The sequence below is a fragment of the Balaenoptera acutorostrata genome, chromosome 3 (assembly GCF_949987535.1).
Source record: "Balaenoptera acutorostrata chromosome 3, mBalAcu1.1, whole genome shotgun sequence".
Classification (NCBI taxonomy): Eukaryota; Metazoa; Chordata; class Mammalia; order Artiodactyla; family Balaenopteridae; genus Balaenoptera; species Balaenoptera acutorostrata.
In genome coordinates this window covers 105,109,329-105,118,901 of record NC_080066.1, presented here as the reverse complement: position 1 = coordinate 105,118,901, position 9,573 = coordinate 105,109,329, and positions in this window count along the sequence as shown.

The following is a 9,573-nucleotide window of genomic DNA, read 5'->3' as shown; positions in this document are numbered from 1 at the left end:
GATACGGGGATATATGTATATGTATAGCTGATTCACTTTGTTATAAAGCAGAAACTAACACACCATTGTAAAGCAATTATACTCCGATAAGGATGTTTAAATATATATGTATATGTGAGAAGGAGCAGGTACTAAATGCTAAACACTTTCGTAGGAGTTGCTCCTGCATGTTATGCCTTTGCATCCTCTTCCTTTTGCCGCTAAGCCTGCATTGCAAGCTCTCCCTCATAAATCTCTCGTCTTGGCGGTAATATAGTATTTCTACCACCAGGTGGAGGTGTCCCACTGCTCTTCACTTACTATCAAAGAGAAGAGATGTTCTTAAGAAATTTTGGGGGTGGGGGCAGGGGTCAGGTTCTTTGGTTCCACTAGTTATACAAATAAGCACTTGCCTTCACGCCCAAGAGCGAAAAGAATTGAAGAGTGAGCATAAAAGGTCAGGCAGTGGCTGTCTCTTCCTCTCTTTCTGTTTTCTTAGTCCTTTGGTTTCCATGGGGATCTGTGTTTGAGCAGCAACTCTGAATCCATTTACTGCCCCTGAAGGCTTGGGGCTGAGCCCAGAGACTGGCTGTGAAGAACAGCAGGAGCTGGAATGGGTGGAAAGGAGGAGATTTATTTGGTAAATTTGGAGAGCAAAAGACGAGGACAGGTATAGAAGGAGGAGTGATGAGGGGAACCTTGGAATGGAGTGCACAGAGGAATGTGAAAGGCAAATAATGTTTTAGTTCAAATAAAATTTGGGGACATTAAAGTCTTTTCCAAAACTCTCCAATTGTCTTCTTACCATAGACCATTTCAGGACACATTCTGGGCCCTTTATAATACCAGGTCCTCTCCTACCCCTATCCAAAAACATCAGTAGACCTGTGTCAGAACCTGCCTGGGGTCCTGATATGTCCTCCTGTTCCAAAAGCACTCTGGAGCAAGAGATGAGAACTCCAAGGAAAGACCATCCACTGTATTCCCCCGGTACGGTATAGTGCCTGACACATGGTAAACTCTCAGTAAAATATTTGTTGAATGGATGAATAAACAAGAGCAATAAGAATAGGATAGCTTTGGGAATTCCCTGGTGATCCAGTGGTTAGGACTCTGCGTTCTCACTGCCGAGGTCCTGGGTTTGATCCCTGGTTGGGGAACTAAGATCCAAGCCGTGTGGCGTGGCCAAAAAAAATAAATATAGAAATAATTTTTTTTAATATGATAGCTTTAGCTTTAACTAATTTTACTTAATTCTAGTGTTAGAGAAGACAAACTAGAGACAAAGAAAAAATGTTGTCTTTTCTTGTCATCAAAATCATGAGGATGTGAATGTGTTCATTCACAGATCAATTCATTCAAAGATCGATTAGGGGGTTTTGTTGCTTTTCTGCTTAATCAGAGGTTTTTTTCATATTTGCATTACTAATAGCCCCTGTTTCTAAGAGTATTTGCATTTCCGTCAGTTTGGGCCACTATTCAGTATCCATTCACAGATAGCAGTTGATCTACATATGAACAGCGCTCTACCTGGTGATAGAATCAAGTTTTCCCCCTTAATCGCTTACTTTTCAGCCCCACCTTTCCACCTCACTTTCTCTCCCATTATCCTGTTTAATTACCACTCTCTATAATTATCTAATTTATTTACTTGCATTTTTATTGCTCGTCACCTCCCACAGCTAACAAGCTCCTTGCTGCTTTCCTCACGGAGCCTTCTATCCTAAATTTTAGAGTCTAAATACTCAAGCCTTACCTTTTTTTTTGAAAACTCCATTTTAAGTGAATTCTTCATGATCCTCCTTTAATCTATTCACACTCCTGCCCTCCTGTTGGAAGTGACCTTTCCTTCCTCTGAATGAGTACACATTTGATCTGCATTTCTCAGTGCACTCACCACTTGGCATAATAATATTGCCATCAAATGTAGTGAGCTTGAAAGATTGGCCAGGCACTGGGCCAAATGCTTTAACTGTTTTGTTAAATCTCCACCACAATCCTATCAAGTAGACACTATTAATCTCGTTTTTATTTTATTTTATTTTGGCCGTGCCACGTGTCTTGCAGGATCTTAGTTCCCAGACCAGGGATTGAACCCAGGCCCTCGTCAGTGAAAGCACCGAGTCCTAACCACTGGACCCCTAGGGAACTCCTTTAACCTCATTTTTATATGAGGAAACCAAGGCTCAGAGAAGTTAAGTAAAATGCCCCAAATCATGCAGCTGATTGGTGGTAAAGGCAATTTAAACCCAAAAAGTCACAGCCAGAATCCATATAGTCTTTGAGCACAGACTTTGTTGTAAGGAAAATGTGTTAGAGCCTCAGCTCCATAATTCACGGCGGCATGACCCTCAGCAATTTACTAACCTCTCTAAACCTCAATTTCTAGTTGGTAAAATGGGGATAATAATGTCTACCTCACAAGATCACTGCAAGACAGAGCCTCACATAGCCTTGTCAAAAAGAAGTGGCCCAAAAAAAAAAAAAAAAAAAAGAAGTGGCCCATAAAGAGTAGCTATTAGCATTACCTGCTTACCTGTTTTACCTCCCATACCTAGTTAACACTCCTTCCAGAAGGATCTGTTTTTATCCTCTTTGCATTTGTGACATCTAGCACAGTGTTTTACATATCGTACCTAAACACCACGGACATATGTTTAATAGAGGGATGGGGGGAGGGAGGGAAGAATGGATGAATGGATGAATTGATTGATAATTTATTGCTGGTGACAATCAGTCCAAGTCAAATCTCCTTTCTTCTTCCCCTGGAACTTTATGCATACTCTATGAAATTTCTTCACATTGTATTATATATGTGTGTGTGTGTGTGTGTGTGTGTGTGTGTATACATCTTTTTTTTTTGGCTGCACTGCACGGCTTGCAGGACCAGGGATTGAACTCAGGCCCCGGAAGTGAAAGTGTGAAGTCCTAACCACTGGACCACCAGAGAATTCCCTGTACTGTATTATGTTTTCTTGTCTAACATTTCCCTGCTTGTCAAGGAGAGGCAGGTCCATGTCTCATTTACCTTTGTCACCATAGTATCTCAGTTCTGTTGTTCATCTCTTAATATGAGAATGCATGTGATTCTATGTTGAGAAGTGCATATTTTTTAAATTCTACTTGCTCCTTAAATGCAGGTCTGGTGAGTGAAATATGAAATGCATTTGATAAATGTTTGTTGAGAGTATATTGGAAGGCCTAGCTTGGTCCTTATGTCCCAAAAGAAGGAAAGAATTTCTCTGGCTTGGGTTGGGGTTTAAATCCTGAGGTGATTCTGTCATCTGGAGATACAGAATCATGAACCTGTAAGCTGCTTTGGGTTTTTTTGTTTTTGTTTTTGTTTTTAATTTTCCTCCTTTTTTTTTAAAATTTATTTTTGGCTGCATTGGGTCTTCGTTGCTGCGCACAGCCTTTCTCTAGTTGCAGCAACCAGGGGCTACTCTTGGTTGTGGTGTGCGGGTTTCTCATTGAGGTGGCTTCTTTTGCTGTGGAGCACGGGCTGTAGGCACGCAGGCTTCAGTAGTTGCAGCGCATGGGCTCAGTAGTTGTGGCACACGGGCTTAGTTGCTCCGCGGCATGTGGGATCTTCCCGGACTAGGGATCGAACCCGTGTCCCCTACATTGGCATGTGGATTCTTTTTTTTTTTTTTTTTTTGGCATGTGGATTCTTAACCACTGCGCCACCAGGGAAATCCCCTGCTTTGGTTTTTGACTGAGCTTAACTTCTAGAGGTCACAAAGATCGGCAGGCCTGAAGATTGTTGGTTAATTTTAATATTTTAACTTAATTTAAATTTTAAATGAAATTTCAATATGCAAATTCAATTATAATCACATTAAGGTTTGTGGAAGAAAGGGAGAAACAACAACTTAAGGAATGTAGTCGGAATGCAGTCCATCCCACTCTGGCATTCCATTCAGTGAGCACACAGTGAGTCTCTCCGTTCTCCTGACCCTCTCTAATATAAGCACAAATATGATTCTATATTGATACTTTTTATTCTACCTACCCCCTAAATGCGGGCCTTCTACGTCGTTTCATACTCAAAGAAATGATCATCTGTTCCAATACCAGAGTGAAACAGTCTCTGGTGCATTCCTTCCTCAGGGATTTTCAACTTTGCCTCCAGATGATTTTGTCTTAACTAGTGCCTTTAGAAACTGACTCCCATGGATCTATTTTTGCAGAACCCTGTGGAGAAACTGTTGCAACAGACACACTTTGTTGATTCACGTAGACAGTCACATGTAAAGCACAGAGGTTAAAGCCACGTGTTAAAGTCATCTGGTCTAACCTTATCACTACACATGAGGAAACTGAAGTCTGGACAGAGAAAGGTGATTTTCCCAAGGTGATTTGACTGGGAAGTGGCAGAGTCTACTAGAACCCAAATCAATGATTTCCGCACTAAAAATGGAAATATGCGTCATATTTCAATATAAGCTCCTGGAGGGTAGAAAGGACATGAGGTTATGTTCACATACATCATTCCCAGCTAGCACAGAGTGATACCCAATGAATATCAAAGAATGGCCAAACTATGATTTCATATAAATGTGCTTTTTTTTTTTTTTTCTGCCGCTGCTTCACAGCTTACAGGATCTTAGTTCCCTGACCAGGGATCAAACCCTGGCCCCAGCAGTTAAAGCACCGAGTCCTAACCACTGAACCACCAGGGAATTCCCTAAATGTGCTTTTTATTTTGAAAATTATATATTTTTAATGCTCTTATTTTAAACAGATCTTACGTTTAGAAGGGATTTCATCTTACTCTAATGGTATGGCACTTTTTTATTTGTTTTCTAAGATTATAGAGTATGTAATGTGATTTTATTGTTTATTTTCTAAGGTTACTTTCAGGTATCTTGTGGGGGGAGGGAAATGTTCCTTCCATTTCAAGAAAAAAATACTGGTATTTCAAGCTTACTGAATAAAGAAGGACAGCTTAGAAATGGTGTGTAAGGATGGGGAGGTTTGCAGTATAAAGATGGGAGCAGGGCTTCCCTGGTGGCGCAGTGGTTGAGAGCCCTGGTCTGGGAAGATCCCACATGCCGCGGAGCGACTAGGCCCGTGAGCCACAATTACTGAGCCTGCGCGTCTGGAGCCTGTGCTCCACAAGAGAGGCTGCGATAGTGAGAGGCCCGCGCACCGCGATGAAGAGCGGTCCCCGCACCGCGATGAAGAGTGGCCCCCGCTTGCCGCAACTGGAGAAAGCCCTCCCACGAACCGAAGACCCAACACAGCCAAAAATAAATAAATAAATAAATAAATTAATTAATTAAAAAAAAAAAAAAAAACTAAAAGCTGGTTCTTAAAAAAAAAAAAAAAAAAAAGATGGGAGCAGGTGATGGAAAGAATAACTCCCCTTGAATAGCAAGCTTGTTTCTCCCAATTCTCCCTCTGTACCCTCTCTTTTCTTTCAGACTTTCATCCAGTTTTTTTTTGAAACATACACATATCCTGGTGACATTTATCCCTTGACCAAACGATGGGAACAGAAGTCACTGAACCATATAGGGCAAGGAAATATCTAAACCTCAATAGAGTAGAATTTGGTCATTACGTTTCTCCTCCATCATCGCCAATTTCTGCTCCAAATCCACTGATCCCCTTTCCTCATCTTTGTATATACATTTTAAAACATATATATCTTTATACCTCTCTCTGTATATATGTATATATACAGAGAGAGAACAGAGAGAGAGAGAGATACAGATAATATACATATATACACAGATATATAGATATAGATATCTGTATATATTAATCTATCTACAGAGAGGGAGAGAGAGAGAGGAGAGATAGTATTCACAACATGTGTAGTAAGTTCCTGAACTTCATATTAGATTCCATGGGATTAAGTGGATCATGGGGTCAAGAAATGTGCAATGCACTTTAAGATGGAGAAAGAATAGAGAATCAAACAGTATATGATTATTAAATAACATAAGTACTATGTTGCCATTCAGTCTCATAAAAATGCTTTGATTGCAGGGAGGCACAGAATTCTCCACAATATACACCATGAATCTTTTTATTTTTTTTAACTGAAGTCTCGTTGATTTACAATATTGTGTTAGTTTCTGGCGTACAGCAAAATGATTCAGACATATATATGTGTGTATATATATATTCTTTTCCATTATGGTTTATGACAGGATATTAATATAGTTCCCTGTGCTGTACAGTAGGACCTAGTTGTTTATCTCTTTTGTATATAGTAGGTTGTATCTGCTAATCCCAAACTCCTAATTTATCCTTCCCCAACCCTCTTCCCCCTTTGGTAACCATAAGTTTGTTTTCCTGTCTGTGAGTCTATTTCTGTTTTGTAAGTTCATTTGCATTGTATTTTAGATTCCACATATAATCGATATCATATGACATTTGTCTTTCTCTTTCTGACTTACTTCACTTAGTATGATAATCTCTAGGTCCATCCATGTTGCTGCAAATGGCATTATTTCATTCTTTTTTATGGCTGAGTAATATTCCATTGTGTATGTATACCACATCTTCTTTATCCAGTCATCTGTTGATGGACATTTAGGTTGCTTCCATGTCTTGGCTATTGTAAACAGTGCTGCTATGAACGTTGGGGTGCATGTATTTTTTTTTTTTTTAATAAATTTATTTATTTATTTATTTATTTTCAGCTGTGTTGGGTCTTCGTTTCTGTGCGAGGGCTTTCTCCAGTTGCGGCGGGCGGGGGCCACTCTTCATCGCGGTGCGCGGGCCTCTCACTGTCGTGGCCTCTCCCGTTGTGGAGCACAGGCTCCAGACGCGCAGGCTCAGTAGTTGTGGCTCATGGGCTTAGTTGCTCTGCGGCATGTGGGATCTTCCCAGACCAGGGCTCGAACCCGTGTCCCCTGCATTGGCAGGCAGATTCTTAAGCCACCAGGGAAGCCCACATGTATCTTTTTGAATTAAGAGTTTTTGTCTTTTCTGGATGTATACCTGGGAGTGGGATTGCTGGATCATATGGTAACTCTATTTTTAGTTTTTTAAGGAACCTCCATACTGTTTTCCATAGTAGCCGCACCAATTTACATTCCCACCAATAGTGTAGGAGCATTCCCTTTTTATTTGTTAACTTTTTAATGATGGCCATTCTGACCACTGTGAGGTGATACCTCATTGTAGTTTTGATTTGCATTTCTCTAATAACTATTGATGTTGAGCATCTTTTCATGTTCCTGTTGGCCATCTGTATGACTTCTTTGGAGAAATGTCTATTTAGGTCTTCTGCCCATTTTTCAACTGGGTTGTTTGTTCTTTTGTTATTGAGTTGTATAAGCTGTTTGTATCTTTTGGAAATTAAGCCCTCATCAGTCGTATCATTTGCAAATATTTTCTCCCATTCCATAGGTTGTCTCTTCATTTTGCTTATGGTTTCCTTTGCTGTGCAAAATCTTATAAGTTTGATTAGGTCCCATTTGTTTATTTTTGATTTTATTTCTATTGCTTTGCCTTGGGAGACTGACTTAAGAAAACATTGCTGGGGGCTTCCCTGGTGGCGCAGTGGTTGAGAATCTGCCTGCTAATGCAGGGGACACGGGTTCGAGCCCTGGTCTGGGAAGATCCCACATGCCGCGGAGCAGCTGGGCCCGTGAGCCACAATTGCTGAGCCTGCGCGTCTGGAGCCTGTGCCCCGCGACGGGAGGGGCCGCGATAGAGAAAGGCCCGCGCACCGCGATGAAGGGCGGTCCCCGCACCGCGATGAAGAGTGGCCCCCGCTTGCCGCAACTGGAGAAAGCCCTCGCACGAACCGAAGACCCAACACAGCCAAAAAATAAATAAAAAAAATAAATAAATAAATAAATAAGAAAATCCTTAAAAAAAAAAAAAAAAAAAAGAAAACATTGCTGTGATTTATATCAGATAATGTTTTGCCTATGTTCTCTTCTAGGTACACCATGCATCTTTTAACTTCCATATTTAAGCCAGTGTTATCCACCTCAAACCCACAAAAGTCCAGTAAATCAATTATTTACAGCAACTCTTCCAGTTCTTAGCTCCTCTCTCTTTTACCTCATTTGCTATCCAGCCCCTTTGGACTAGCAGGTTGCCTTTTGGATTTCAGCTCCTCCTAGTTCTCCTCAAGTATTCTGGCTTTGATTTGCCCCATCAGCTCTTCTGACTTTGGACTATCTTCTACAGTAAGCTTGCTCTGATCAACTCCATGTCTTGGCTCATTCTGAGGCCATAAGACAGTTCCAGGGTAAATGAGGAGCCACATCAGAAGTCCCTGAGAATCCTGGGATTATCCCAGTTATGGATGAGGAATAAAGGAGCAGCATAATTTGGAAATGGAAATAATGTGAAAAACAAACAAAAGGTTGAAGTCCAATTATCACCAAAAGATTGAAGTCCAATTGCAAAATAGCTGCGTAACAATAAACTGGACAGTGTTTGTTTTATTTTCTGTTGTGTACTAGGTACTTAGCACATAGTAGGTGCTTTAAAAGTATTTGTTGAATGAATAAATGTGAATGAATAAACTCTACCAAGGGCAGATTTAAAGGTTTTGCACTCAAAATATAATTAGGAATCAATTAGGCATGATCAAAAATTTTCTCAATACTTAAATTAGTCACTGAATGATCCTGTTCCTGGGCATAGTCTCCAATGTGGGGAAATGGATTATTATTTGATTGAAATAGTTTAAGGTATTTAGTTATCAGAATGGAATTGGCTCCTAAAATACAGTGGTCCCCACAAGAAAAAAGAGTTCATAAATTCTAGGGCAGATTGAGAAATTAATTTAAGATCTAGCTTTCAAATTTTTACTTCTGCTTGGATTCCCTCTCATTCTTGCCTCTTCCCATTTATTCTCTAGTTCCACGGCCTAGTGCAAAGGGCAATTCCCTGAGATGAGATCTGGTTCTGGAGAAACTTTTGAAAAGTCTTTTAACCTTTCTCGGTCTTAGTTTCTTTATCAGAAAAGTGAGATTTGGACATGATCCCCGTGGCCCCCTTCTAGCTCCAAAGTCCTTGGGAGTCACTTGTTCCTCTTCTTAAAGTTTCCTTCTGAAGGCTCTGACCATGTTTCTATTACAGGTTGTCAGTTATTCGTATTTTCTGACATACTTCAATCCCTTTGTTCTTATTCCTCCAAAGAGTTGCCTCTGTGACTTACCTCTTTCTTTCCCATCGCTCTGATTTGTTTTTCCTTCCGACGGCTTGGGGTTTAGTTGCTGTTGCTGCTGTTGTTTCGCCTTTGTCATCATGCTCCCTCCCCACCTTGTCCTCACTGCTCGTACCTCATTTGTTGATTTTCTTTCAACTGACCAACCTCAGGCTCCCCAGAACTTTAGCAAATTGTTCCTATAATTTCGTCCTTGAAAACGCACACACAAACACACACACACACACACACACTCACGTGCACGCGCACACACTCACGCGCGCACACACTCCTCCCCACCCCCACCCTAGGCTTCTCCAACTGCCTGCTAGGCTCCTGGCCCTTCCCCCACAACCTCCCTTTCCTGTTCCACAACCTTGACCTCTTCACAAACTCCGTTTCCCCTTTATTTAACATCAGTAACATGGAGAAATTAAGAAACACAAAAAGAATAACTTCTGTCCTTT